The sequence below is a fragment of the Anomaloglossus baeobatrachus genome, chromosome 1 (genome assembly GCF_048569485.1).
Source record: "Anomaloglossus baeobatrachus isolate aAnoBae1 chromosome 1, aAnoBae1.hap1, whole genome shotgun sequence".
In the NCBI taxonomy this organism is placed as follows: Eukaryota; Metazoa; Chordata; class Amphibia; order Anura; family Aromobatidae; genus Anomaloglossus; species Anomaloglossus baeobatrachus.
Genome location: NC_134353.1, coordinates 57,226,885 through 57,241,517, shown reverse-complemented (window position 1 = coordinate 57,241,517; position 14,633 = coordinate 57,226,885). Strand labels below are relative to the sequence as shown.

Sequence of the window (14,633 nt, the reverse complement as noted above, 5' to 3'; positions counted from 1 at the left end):
ACAGAAGAGCAGATCTGACAGATATCGAGGCGATTTTGCACACTTCTGAAACTAGTAAAAGTGCCTTAATGTGATTTTTGTTGAAACAGATTGGCTGTCATTTTTACCAGTAGTTGAGGCTCTGGGTGTCCCTACTGTGTGGGGTACAAGGGCTAAATGTGAATTGTGTGAAAAGTTGGGGACCCCTGCTCTAGAGTATGTACCAATCCCAAGACCTCGGCAGGTTTGGCTTGCTTTAGTCTCTGTATGGAGGCCTGGCCAGTAACCTACTACACTGGACCCTTGGATTACGAGCAGAATTGGTTCCAGGTGTGAGCTCTTAAACCAAGTTACTCTTATATCAAAGCAAATTTTCCCATAGGAAATAATTGAAACAGACAATTCTTTCCACAACCCAAAAATATGTACTGCATTTATACAAACTTATTATAGTAATACAAAATGTACTGTATTCATATAAAATTATCACAGTACACTGATACAAAATACTTTACAGTACAGTAAAAAAATTAAAGGGAACCTGTCATCAGAAATTTAGCTATAAAGCTAAAAGTTCCCCCCTCTGCAGCTCCTGGGCTGCATTCTAGGAAGCTTCCTATAGATTTTGTGTCACCTTTTATCCCAAAATAAACACTTTATAAACTGGTACCTTTTCGTATGTAAATTTCTTAATTTTCCATGTGGGCGGGCTGCCTGATGTACGTTGCTGTTCCTCCATCATATTTACGCCGCCCCCGAACGCTGAATTTGAAAGTTCAGGACACCGCCCCTGGGTGCCCGTGGTCCAGCGCATGCGCTGTTCCACTGTAGCGGTGCCGTGCACTGTGTGCACGTGCGACCGCTGTGACGCTTTGCGCGGGCACGAGGTTATGGGCGGCGCTGTTAGTGTCATCAGTAAGTGCCGCCCATAACCTCGTGACCTCGTGCTGAGCATGATGGGAAGGAGGGGACGTCCGGACATCATTCCTCCAGCGCTTGCGCATAACGCTGGAGGAATAGGGGAAAGTGCGGTCACGAGGTTATGGGCGGCACTTACTGATGACACTAACAGCGCCGCCCATAACCTCGTGCCCGCGCAAAGCGTCACAGCGGTCGCACGTGCACACAGTGCACGGCACCGCTACAGTGGAACAGCGCATGCGCTGGACCACGGGCACCCAGGTGCGGTGTCCTGAACTTTCAAATTCAGCGTTCGGGGGCGGCGTCAATATGATGGAGGAACAGCAACGTACATCAGACAGCCCGCCCACATGGAAAATTAAGAAATTTACATACGAAAAGGTACCAGTTTATAAAGTGTTTATTTTGGGATAAAGGGTGACACAAAATCTATAGGTAGCTTCCTAGAATGCAGCCCAGGAGCTGCAGAGGGGGGAACTTTTAGCTTTATAGCTAAATTTCTGATGACAGGTTCCCTTTAAAACAAATTAAACTGCTCATTAGCTTACAATAGAATTGTTGGTGTGCGTGATGTACAGTATAGAGAGAAAAAATGATGTATAAATGGGACAACCTTTTATTCTAGTATAATACATAAAAAAACCTACTCCAAATATATTCTCCCCAAAATAAGTGCAAAACTAAGGGGTACTTCTCACATAGCGAGATCGCTGCTGAGTCACGTTTTTATGACGCAGCAGTGACCTCATTAGCGATCTCGCTGTGTGTGACACTGAGCAGCGATGCGGCCCCTGCTGTGAGATCGCTGCTCGTTACACACAGTGCTAGTTCATTTTTGGGACGTTTCTCTCCCGCTGTGAAGCACACATCGCTGTGTGTGACAGCGAGAGAGCAACGATCTGATTGTGCAGGAGCAGAGAGCCTGTGGTAAGCTGTAATCAAGGTAAATATCGGGTAACCAAGCGAAGCCCTTTGCTTGGTTACCCGAGATTTACCTTGGTTGCTAGCGTCCGCCGCTCTCTGGCTGCCACTGCCGGCTCCCTGCTTAACTAGCCGGAGTACACATCGGGTAAATAAGCAAAGCGGTTTGCTTATTAACCCGATGTGTACTCTGGCTAGGAGTGCAGGGAGCCAGCGCTAAGCGGTGTGCGCTGGTAACCAAGTGCTTGGTTACCCGATATTTACCTTAGTTACCATCGCTTACACGCGTCACTGCTGGCTGGGGGCTGGTCGCTGGTGAGATCTGCCTGATTGACAGCTCACCAACGACCATGTAACGACGCAGCAGCGATCCTGACCAGGTCAGATCGCTGGTGGGGATCGCTGGAGCGTCGCTAAAGTGTGACGGTACCCTAAGCCAAATGTGGGGTAGGAATACAGCAGACAATTAGATTACAGTACAAGCAATAGAAGGTACAATACTGTATCCACATGCAATTGATAGACATGCTATATAGTATATACTGTACTGTACAATGGTATACTGGATACAGTACATATGTACAGAAAGTTACCTCCAGAGCGGGTCAGAGCACAGTGAAGGGACGGATCCGGAAGTGTGCACGGTGAGGATTTGCTCTTATTGCAAATCATTGCTCTTAAACAAAGTTACACATTTTGTCTTGCAAAATGCTCTCGAACCAAGTTACTCTTAATCCAAGGTTCCACTGTATTGTAACCTGCCTAGGTAACAATCATTGTTTTTGTTTTTTTTTTTTTGGGGGGTGGCACTCAGAGGTTGCCATTTCCCTCCATCCCAAGGATAGGGAGATTACTAGGCTGAGAGTCTACCCAAGCTTTACAGATTTGACCCCTAAAAAGTTTACTTCGCAGTAGGTTTTCCATTTCCCTTAAATGCCACCACAGGAGAATGAGGAGTCCTCCAAGAAACTCTGCAATGTTGAGAGAAGAGAATTCTGAATTGAGGATGCCTCCTGTTAAGTGGGCTTTACACACAACAATATCGCTAACTATATGTCGTCGGGGGTCACAGAATTCGTGACGCACATCCGGCATCGTTCCATGTGACACCTATGAACGAGTGTTAACGATCAAAATTACTCACCTGATCGTTGACACGTCGTTCATTTCCCAAATATCGTTGCTGGTGCAGGACACAGGTTGTTGGTCGTTCCTGAGGCAGCACACGTCGGTATGTGTGACACCCCGGGAACGACTAACAGCGTTCTTGCGTCCTGCCGGTAACTAGGTGGGTGTGTCGTTAATGCGGCTGCTCTCCGCCCCTCCTATTGGCGGGCCACTGACTGCAAACGAACAGCCTCCTTTAAAAAGAGGTTGTTCACCGCCCACAGCGCTGTCGCTAGGAAGGTAAATGTGTGACCGGTGTTAGCGAAATTGTGCGCCACGGGCTGCGATTTGCCCGTGACGCAGAAACGACGGGGCCAGGTGCTTTCATGAGCGACATCGCTGCGTGTAAAGCAGCCTTTAGTCCTGCTTGATTCTTTTCGAGAATAATCTTGGGCATTGGCAAAGCAGTGCCTAAATGTCGGTGTTTGGAAGACTGTAAGTTCCTGTCCTGGGCCAGGGCTTCAAAACCTTGGATCTTGCCATTCGGAAGAGTGATTTATTATTATTATTAATAATAATAATTATAATAATTATAATTATAATTATTATTTTTATTTTTTATTTATATATATATATATATATATATATATATTTTTTTTGTAAACTAGAGGGCATACTATTCATATATAAATAAATATACAGTAACTTTATTTATTTTTTTCTAAATTTTATATTCCATTATATTCCATCTTTTAGATACACACACACACACACACACACACACACACACACACACACACACACACACACACACACACACACACACACACACACACACACACACACACACACACACAGATATGCACACACAGAGCCACTTGGGCTTGGTTTTGGGTTATCGTCCAGTTCAGCTGCGCTCAGTAGGTGCCAATTGGACGAGACCTTGCTTTTTGTTAGGACCGAGCAGTTGAGTGTCTTTGTGGCAAACATCTAACTTGTAGTTTCCATAATTCGTCTAACCCCCCCGGAAATGATTTGGGTCAGATTATCGTTGGGCGTTCTTTTTGGAAACACCAGATGCATGAGCAGAAATATGTAAAACAACCCCAAGTGTAAGAACAACATATTTTTTTTGGGCGGGCTTTGTTTTATATGTAAGACTTGCTGCTTGTTTGTTCGTTCCTCAGGACCGCTTGCTGGGGGGTGATTTGCTCCTGACGATTGGACTAATTTGTGCGACCTCCATTATTGCAAGCAGAGGTAGCTTTGCCTTTTCAGCTCAAGTACGCCTCCGGGACTACACAGCGAGTCCGGACAGCTCCACAGCAGCGCTTGTTGGCTATATAGCACACAGCTTGCAAGCCTGTGCCAGTGGCCAGTGCATAGGTGGTCGGTAACCTAGGCAACAAGTTGTAAACTATGAGAAATTCCCCTCTGTATTCAAGTATGGAAGATTTTTAATTAAAGTGTGTATTTTATCCATTTTATAAATTGGACCTAAGGAACCTGCATGGTTTCCCTGCACCGTGCATTATCTGAGAATCGGTGAGCTTGCAACCTAAAGGTGTATAACAATCAAGTTGATTAAAAGTTGGTAACTTTTTAAAACCTTTTTAGCCTAAAATGCATGCATTAAAGTATTAATAAAAAGAAAAAGTCCTAATAGTTTGTTAAAAGTATCTCCGTACATTTTTAAACCTTACATTATGGCCAGCAGCTTTGTGATGTCTTAATACCTGGGATCTAGAAGATGGTGTCAGCTCAGACCCCTTCCATCCAGCTCCATCCTTGTGTTAACTTCAGCTGTATGGAAGACCGTTATTTGTGCTTTCAATAAGATGCATGTAGGTGTGACTATGCTGTGTGCAGATTTAGGCTGGGGTATTTGGAGACACCAGCTTCACACTTCATTTTTCCCTGCCTCCTGCTTGCTAGAGCTGACAACAAGAAACCTATCACAGGCAGGGAAATATGGCCTGAAGCAGCTTATGTAGAATATATTAAGATTTAGACGTGCTGTCCTCTGTAATGTGCCTGATTTATTACTGCAGAGCGTAAGTAAGCCTGAAAGTGGTGTGTGTGTGTGTGTGTGTGTGTGTGTGTGTGTGTGTGTGTGTGTGTGTGTATACATTTTCCATGATGCCTCTGGTCTTTAGTCTTTCTAGTTCTCCTAATGCAGGATAAAGAGGAAAATCATCCCAGAAGTGGCACATGTACAAAAATGGGTATTCATAAGACACATATACAAAAGAGACCGGTGGAAAGTTCTGAAAAATGCCCTAGAAGTAGAAAAACATGGCTGCATTTTTAGAAGAAAAGCGCCACTTCAATCTGCAGGGTGTGTGGCATCATAGCTTTACCCCACTTCATTTGAGTTAAGCTGCAATTCCAGCAATAAAAGGAACAGCTCCTGGCTGTGGTGCCACTTGTGAGTGGAGATAAAATATAAGTGTGTGTGTGTGTGTGTATTTGTATATATGTGTGTATGTAAAGTATTCGGCCCCCTTGAATTTTTCAACCTTTTCCCACATTTCAGGCTTCAAACATAGAGCATTTTTAATTTTTTGGTGAAGGATCAACATGATTGTGAAGTTAAAAGAAATTTTCTGCTTATTTTAAACTTTTTTTTTATAAAAAATAATACACTGAAAATTGGGGCGTGCAATATTATTCATCCCCTTTAAGTTAATACTTTGTAGCGCCACCTTTTGCTGCGATTACAGCTGCAGTCGCTTGGGGTATGCCTCTATCAGTTGTGCACATCGAGAGGCTGAAATTCTTGCCCATTCTTCCTTCGTAAACAGCTGGAGCTGAGTGAGGTTGGATGGAGGCGTTTGTGGAAAGAGCTGAAAACTGCTGTTCACAGATTCTCAATTGGGTTCAGGTCTGGACTGTGACTTGGCCATGCTAACACCTGGATACGTTTTATTTGTGAACCATTCCATTGTAGATTTTGCTTTGTTTGGGATCGTATTGTTGAACTGTGTGTGTGTGTGTGTGTGTGTGTGTGTGTGTGTGTGTGTGTGTATAATTTTAAAAAATCACCTTTTTTTTGTGTATAGAATGATGTATAATGAAAACGTACACAATTAAAATACAGGTTTTTCTGGTTTCTTTCATAGAGGTTTCTATTTCCCACTTAAAAATCCACCGAGCCTTTAATGTCAATAATTGCAGGGAGATCTTATCCTGGTTGTTTTACTATGGCCCCAAGGGGAGAAATTATGACAAAAAAATGGGTGGAGGCCTCCAGCAGCCATGAAAGGAGATGTGTGGTAAAAGCCATACAATGACTCTGGATAGGATTGTACTCAGGCCTGTAAATATCAGAACAACTCCACTATTGTATTATATCAGGCCTCTCCTTATATAATTTATGGTGGATTATACAACGGCAGTCTTCCAAAAATAGTATAAAGTCTGCCCCCGCTCACTCTGATAAGCTTAACTGCAGTACCAGACTCTACCTGTAAACAGGGATAGTGCTGTTTTGTAGAAAAATGTATATAATTTTACATATAAATGTGTATGTATATATTGTGTGTATATGTATGTGTGTATTATATATATGTATGTGTGTATTGTATATGTATGTGTAATATGTGTGTATTATATATATGTATGTGTGTGTGTGTATTATATAATATACACACACATACATATATAGCACACACATACATACATACATACATACATACGTACGTACGTACGTACGTACGTGTGTGTGTGTGTGTATATATATATGTATGTGTATATATGTATGTGTATATATATATATATATATATATATATATATATATATATATATATATATATATATATATATATATATACTCATACACATATATATACACATATATAATATACACACACATTATATGTGTGTATATTATATGATTATATATATGTGTGTGTATATTGTGTATGTGTGTGTATTATATATGTGTGTGTGTGTGTGTGTGTGTGTGTGTGTATTATATGTGTGTGCATTTTATTAAATATGATATAACGTATAATATATATTTTTTGGTTTGTCCTTCCATAAAGGAATGATCTTGGGTAGAGAACTTCTCGAGTGTCATCTGTTTTCTTCTCCTGCCTTTTGGTGTCTGCATTTAGCTTTTTTAAATAAATAAAAAAAAAAATTGTGCCGTCCTCCCCACGGGCGGCGCTTGCACAGACTCGTCTCCCTGCGGTCTTTTGTAAAATCTCACCAGTTCAGGCGCATGCGCCAGTTCACATCTCTTCTCAACCTGCACCACCTCTTTAGGGTATGTGCGCACGTTGCTTTTTACCTGCTTTTTACCTGCTTTTTACCTGCTTTTTCTTCTGCGCTGTTTAATGCCAAAATGGATGTGTTCTTCTATTCAAGCAAAGTCTATGGGAATTTGGGTTTCTTGTTCACACTATGTTGTTCAAAATGCTGCCTTTTTGTGGCAGAACTTTGGTCAAAAACTCAGCTTTGCAGTGCAAAACCCAAATGGCAAAAACAATTGACATGTTGCTTCTTTGAAAAGCTGAGTTTTTGACCAAAGTTCTGCCACAAAAAGGCAGCATTTTGAACAACATAGTGTGAACAAGAAACCCAAATTCCCATAGACTTTGCTTGAATAGAAGAACACATCCATTTTGGCATTAAACAGCGCAGAAGAAAAAGCAGCAAAAAAGCAGGTAAAAAGCAACGTGCGCACATACCCTTACAGAAGACTGGCGTGGGATGAATCTGCACATGCGCCACCCATGGTTAGGATGGCACCAAACAAACTATAAAGGAGAGGACCCGTACAGATACGAAGCAGGCGGACGGCCCCGGACAGGAGCTGAAGACCCTCCCCACAGGCCTCTCCCAATGCACTATGTCTAAGTGAAGAAATCCATGGATTCCGGACTGCAATGCAGTACCTATGAGCCCGACAGCCTCATAGGAATATATGGACTGTGACGCTCGGATCAGGAGAGCTGCTGCCAGTCTGCATTTGGCGGTCCGTACTCGGACCCATTCTCACAGACACTGATTTGAAGCATTGACAACAGTTGCCTTCATTTAGGTGGCTGTACCTATTGGATGAACGTCAATCGCTCATCCTGAAATCATGGGGTCACTTGACAGACGATGCAGGGAGTGGGGGGGGCATCGGCGCCGCCTCCCAACTTTCATCATCCAATATGTTTGTCATATAATGGATCCCGAATATCTGATTTCAGACTGATGATCCTCTGGTGGCACTGTCATAAAGGGGTGTGCTCAGCTAAGGCTGTATATGGGGTAGTCAAGAGAAATGGCTGCCTGATGGCCACCAGTCATCTATTGTGTATGGGTGCTTATCACATCTGACTTCTATGGCATTCGATCTATTCTCTGTATACAATATACAGATATCTGAGCTCTGCAGTCCTATCTACACTGCGCTCACAATGGCAGCTGTAGCTCCTGCTTGGGCTTTTATAGTGTCTGAGTCATTGATGACCTCTCATCTTTAGTCAATTTTGATTGGCCTTTCTATAGGACTGGGTGCCTCAGCTTTATAGGGAAGTCAGCTAGGCCGTTACCAACATCATGTTCTTCTCTTATCCAACATATGATATGGCGGCAGCCCTGCGAGGTGATTGGTCCAAAAAGAATCAAGAATTTGGATTTGTTTACATTGACAAGATTTTCAAGTAAAGTCAGAAGTAGATCTATGTAAAATGGAATCTCTAATCTTGGAAAATATTTTGAAAGCGACTCCTCTTCCATTCACAGGGTGTGGGCCCTTTGCTGTCCACTGAACTACTGACTTTGGCTTTTGGTTTTCTATAAAGTCAATTTTAAAGAGAATTTCCCTTTTTTTATGCCTCCTAACGATTGATCTCCCATGAGAACAGAGGGTGGGTTGTTTACGGTTAGCCATGTGGCAATTTAATTTCCCCTTGCCATCAGAGGAAGAGTAAGGACACCCCGATAGCTATTGAGTTGGCACATGGACTACTTGCTATTCTACCGATCCATTAATACCAGCAGTCCGCTCTCCGATAAGTGTTAGATGGTCTTCTTCACACTTTGTATGCCACAACTGCCCTGACAAGTCTGCGTTCTTTGACTGGTTTTTGAACGAGTCCATCTTGTACCAGTAGTGTAGTATCAGTCAGGTAAACGCAGTAATGCCAAACCTGGCCAATGGACGAGTGAGGTGCTTGGAGTAGTCATGTCAATGGGGAAATACCAAAAATGTCACTTTTTTTTTTTTTTTCTGCAACTTCCCCTTTCAGTCACTACAGCCCCATCTCCCATCACCTCAGTAAACCACTTTTGACCAATCAGGCATTTCCATTGAATTAAAAACTCTCCAATTTGGCTCAGGAGGGTACCCTATGGCATCGAAATGCCCTAATGGACAGATATCTGGAAACCTTTTTAAGAATCGTATTGGCACTCTAGGTACAGGGAAGTACCAAGCGAGCGATATAAGATAAGGAGAACCCTGCATCGTAGGGAAGTGGGATATGGTGACCCCCCCCCCCTCACCAAACCTGCTGCTGGTCCCTCACTACCTTAGGTTATGCACCGAGCCGAATACCTGACTCGATATCCCTAGTGCTGGACCCTAAATAGGTACCAGGTGGGATTAGATGTTCGTCAACCCTACTAAACACGAAAGACACAAGGACACAGGGAAAATGCATGAACTACTTATCCTGATGACTTGGACAGGAGTTCAGCAATAATACTACAAATGAGAGCAAGCCACCTGCTTGCAACCAGAGCTATGAAGAAGTAAATAATATCAGCAGTCCAGGGAAGAACTGAGTATTCAAGCACCAAGGGAATACTGATCGTGAGCAGCTGGGTGGAAGGCGAGCTCTTGCTGGGTCCAAAAGAAGAGATTAATCCAGCAGGAAAGCTACCTGTACCAATGAATACTGACAGCCGGAACAATGGAAAGTCAGGGAGCATTCTGGGCAGCCAACAGTGTGACCTTCTATGGCCGGAAACCACTAAACTCATCTGTGACACAGCTATATTTAGGTTCTCTGTGGTGTGGTGCCCTGCAAAATTTATGAACTGGTGGGATTGTATAAACTGGGCTGGGACGTGTAATTCAAGTTAACCCCTTATCATACAATTGTCAGTCTCGTGTCACAGCATGGCCTCTGCTCGGCATCTACGTCTCCAACCCTTCAGTGTCTACGTTGGTGGAGGAGGAAGCAAAGATTTCCCACTTTTTTTTTTTTTTTTTGTATCTGCCCCTAATACTTTTTGCTTGAGTATTGACTTCCTGCTGAAACTTCCGTCTGTAGGTTTTTGTTTTTTTTTTTTTTGTTTTTTTGACGAATTCTTTTCATTTTGTTCTATCAGATAACTAAGGGTGGCTCGGTGGTTAGCACTGTAGAGTGACTCAGTGGTTAGCACTGTATGGTGGCTCAGTGGTTAGCACTGCAGTCTTGCAGTGATGGGGTCCTCGGCTCCAATTCCACCAAGGACAACATCTGCAAGGAGTTTGTATGTTCTCCCCGTGTTTGCGTGGGTTTCCTCCGGGTACTCCGGTTTCCTCCCACACTCCAAAGACATACAGGTGGGGAATATAGATTGTGAGCCCCAATGGGGACAGTGTTCCTGATGTATGTAAAGCGCTGACGAATATAATAGCGCTATATAAAAATAAAGATTTATTTTATTAAGTTGGGTTAAGATTCTTTTTGCAAGAAAAGAGGTAAAAGGGCAATCTATCAGGAAATGCACTAGTAGGGTTGAGCTCAAAATATGCGAATTTTTGGAAGTTCAACCTGAGGTCAAAGGATAAAGTTAGTTGCTATAGTCATGTAGTGTTTGGCTATAATTTCCAAGGCAGGTGTCCATGTAACGACTGACAGTATGGGGAGAGGTGGCTGGATAACCAGACATAACATTTTTGGTTTGCCCCCCAAAAAATTAGACTATAGCCTGATCTGCGTAGGAGTTTGAGGTCCGCATGCTGCAAGGGTTAACACAGAGAATTCAGGGATGCCTGGCTTATCACAGTCCGATCTGTTTATTTCCTAGGTTTGTTTAAGCCGCAGGACTACAATGCCGCAGGGCCGTCCAGCACGCTGCCGCCTCTGACGCCTCACTGTCAGTGTACAATCTCTATAGAGAGCCTAGTGTGGGCGGGAGCAGCTTACCCAGCTCTGCTACATGACCTAATCTACAGACTCAGATTACTGGGTGCCGCCGTTCTGACAATCAGTGACACATGGTTGGATTCAGGATCTCTCTGCCTACATCAGAGGTAGCAAACACCTGCTGACAGATTTCTCTGTAAAATCAACTCTTAGAGAAAACCCAGTTACGTTTCGAAGGAAACAATATAGCCCCAAATACTTAAGAGCCCCGCAGCGTATGTGCACATTGCTTTGGACCCCAGAGTCAGCAGATCCCTCCAGCTAATGTAATGTTGGCCACTAGACAAAATTGTTCTTAATGGAAATCTCTCCCGAGGTTTTTGCTCACTCATCTGAGCAGCATTATGTAGGGACAGACACCCTGATTCCAGTGATGTCACTTACTGAGCTGTTGTCATTTTAATAAAATCAGTGTTTTCTCTGCTGCAGCTCTAGCAGTTACAGAGCTCATGAATATGCTGCACTACCTGCCGCACACAAAGTAGTCCTGTAAGGCTAGTTTCACACTTGCGTTGAACGGCATCCATCACATTGCGTTGTGTAACGCATGTGACGGATGCCTTGCAAAAAGTGTGATAATAAAGGCCACGGATTCCAGTGAAATAACGCATTGCGTTAAGTTTTCTTTGGGCCGAGAGAGAGAGAGCACCCGGCACCCCCGCACACAGCCCGGCACCCCCGCACACAGCCCGGCACCCCCGCACACAGCCCGGCACCCCCGCACACAGCCCGGCACCCCCGCACACAGCCCGGCACCCCCGCACACAGCCCGGCACCCCCGCACACAGCCCGGCACCCCCGCACACAGCCCGACATCCCGACACTACAGCCCTCATCACCGCACACAGCCCTCCATCCCGACACTACAGCCCTCATCATCACCGCACAGACATACCGGCATTACCTCAGTGACGTCCCCGCTGACAGCCCCATTCACTTCAGTTGCTGTGCGGAGCTCAAAGGAGCGGCGGTATTCTACTGCCACTCCTGTCAGCTTCATGTAGCAGAGCTGGATGTGTTGCGGGACCTCTGGATTACGTCGGACCTGGAGGGGTATTTGGGGATTTTAATAAAGTGGTAAAAGAGGGTGTTTTTTTGTCTTTTATTCCAAATAAAGGATTTTTTCGGGTGTGTGTGTTTATTTTCTTTAACTTACAGATTAATCCATGGAAGGTATCTCAGGGAGACGCCTGACATGATTAATCTAGGATTTAGTGGCAGCTATGGGCTGCCATTAACTCCTTATTACCCCGATTTGCCAACGCACCAGGGCAAATCGGGAAGAGCCGGGTACAGTCCCAGAATTGTCGCATCTAATGGATGCGACTATTCTGGGTGGCTGCTGACTGATATTGTTAGGCTGGGGGGCTCCCCATAATGTGGGGCTCCCCATCCTGAGAATACCAGCCTTCAGCCGTATGACTTTATCTGGCTGGTATTAAAATTGGGGGGGACAGCACGCCGTTTTTTTAATTATTTATTTATTGTACTGCACAATATAGACACGCCCACTGGCTGCTGTGATTGGTTGCAGTGAGACAGCTGTCAGTCAGCGTGGGGGCGGGTCTGGCTGCAATTAATCATAGGCGCCGGTGGGCGGGGAAAGCGGGGAATACGAGATTGAGTAATAGGCGGCCGGCTTTTTCAAAAGAGGAAAAGCCGCCGGAGCAGTGTGACAGCTGTGCAGCGTCGCGCCCATGATCGGTGAGTATGAGAGAGGAGGGAGAGGGGGGACAGAGACCAGGAGTGATTTTAAACGATTTCGATCGTTCTGCTGGATATGCTGAGCATGTGCAGTAGAACGTGACGAAATCAGTCAGCGGATTCCGCCGCTTAGCGCATAGTGGCGGAAACCGCCACCATAGACAATCATTAGACACCGTGGCTGATTCCAAAGGAATCCGTCATGGTGCGCTATTTTAACGCTCCAAAAAACGTTACATGCTGCGTTCAATCCGCTAGACGCAGCGTCAAAATAACGATGCTGCGTCGTCCAGCGGATGCAACGCTGACACTTGCTTTACAGTGCGTCATCCATACAACTCTATGATGAATAGCGCGGTCCGTTAACGGACTGCGCTATTCTCCATAGTGACGGAATGTGCTGAACGCAAGTGTGAAACTAGCTTAATGATGATCTGCTGCTGATTATTCAGTGATTTTATCAAAACTATACACAAAAGCCCAGTAAATGACACATCGCTGGAATCCGAATCTCTATCCCTACATTATTCTGCTCTGATCTATCAAAGGTCGTGTTTTTTTTTTTTTTTTGTTTTTTTTTCTATTGCATAATTGTGGATGACCAAAAAAGTGTAACTAAATGATTTCCGTTCTGTAACTTGGAATTTTTAAGAGAACAATGAGGTTCTTTGTATTGCATAAGTGTAGAATGTGTTAAGACTGCTATTTTGGCTTTTTCACATACTATCTAAGCTCTCAGCCTGTGGTGTGTGTAGCCTAGGAAAACTATGACATACCTACTGTATATACAGTAGATAACACAGAATCCACCATTCACAATAGGTGATGTCACAGCTCACCTCCTCCCCTCCTATACAATGACAAATAATTCCTGTATATACAGTAGACAATAAATGGTCCACCATTCACAATGGGTGAGATCTACTGTGTATGTGTATACATGTGTATGTATGTGTATACATGTGTGTGTGTGTATGTATGTATGTATGTATGTATATATAATGTATGTGTATGTATATGTATATATGTATATATGTATGTGTATATATATATATATATATATATTATATATATATATATATATATATATATATATATATATATATATATATATATATATATATATATAATATATATATTATATTATATTTTACATACACACACACACACATGTATGTAGTGTGTGTGTATATATGTGTGTATATATATGTGTGTGTGTGTATATATATATATATATACATTTTTTGTGTAGTCATTACAGGAGGAAGTGAGCTGTGATAACACAGGATACACCATTCACATTAGGTGATGTCACAGCTCACCTCCTCCCCCCTCCTATACAATGACCAATAATGCCTCTATATACAGTAGATAATAAAAGATCCACCATTCACAATGGATATCACAGCTCACCTTCTTGTTCTCTGATAACACAGGTTCCACCATTCACAATAAGTGATATCAGTGTACAAGAGGTGAGCTGTCACATCACCCACTGTTATTACAGCTCACCTCCACCTCCTGTACAATGACTATGAACCGCTTTATATACACTAGATATCACATATTGTGGTTTCAGTCATTGTACAGGAGGAGGAGGTGAGCTGTGACATCAGCTATTGTGAATGGTGGATCCTGTGTGATCTACTGTATATACTGGTGTTATCACTCATTGTACAGGAGGAGTACTGTGAATGGTGGATCCTGTGTAGTCACAGCTCACCTCCACCTCTTTATGTACCATGATCTTTTATCTGAACATGTTTTATTCTGGTGAATGTTTTTGTACAAACAAATGGGATCTGAGTCAGTGTATGGCTATTGGAAAGTACAGGAAATAGGATTATTGGTCATGTTGACCA

The 14,633-nt window shown here is 43.5% G+C and overlaps 1 protein-coding gene across 9 annotated transcripts in view; it reads left to right on the top strand.

Annotated features, from left to right (window-relative positions):
• CTBP1 (C-terminal binding protein 1) overlaps nt 1–14,633 on the top strand; it is a 676,340-nt gene that overhangs the window by 579,936 nt on the left and 81,771 nt on the right. The gene's annotated exons all lie outside the window — the stretch shown is intronic.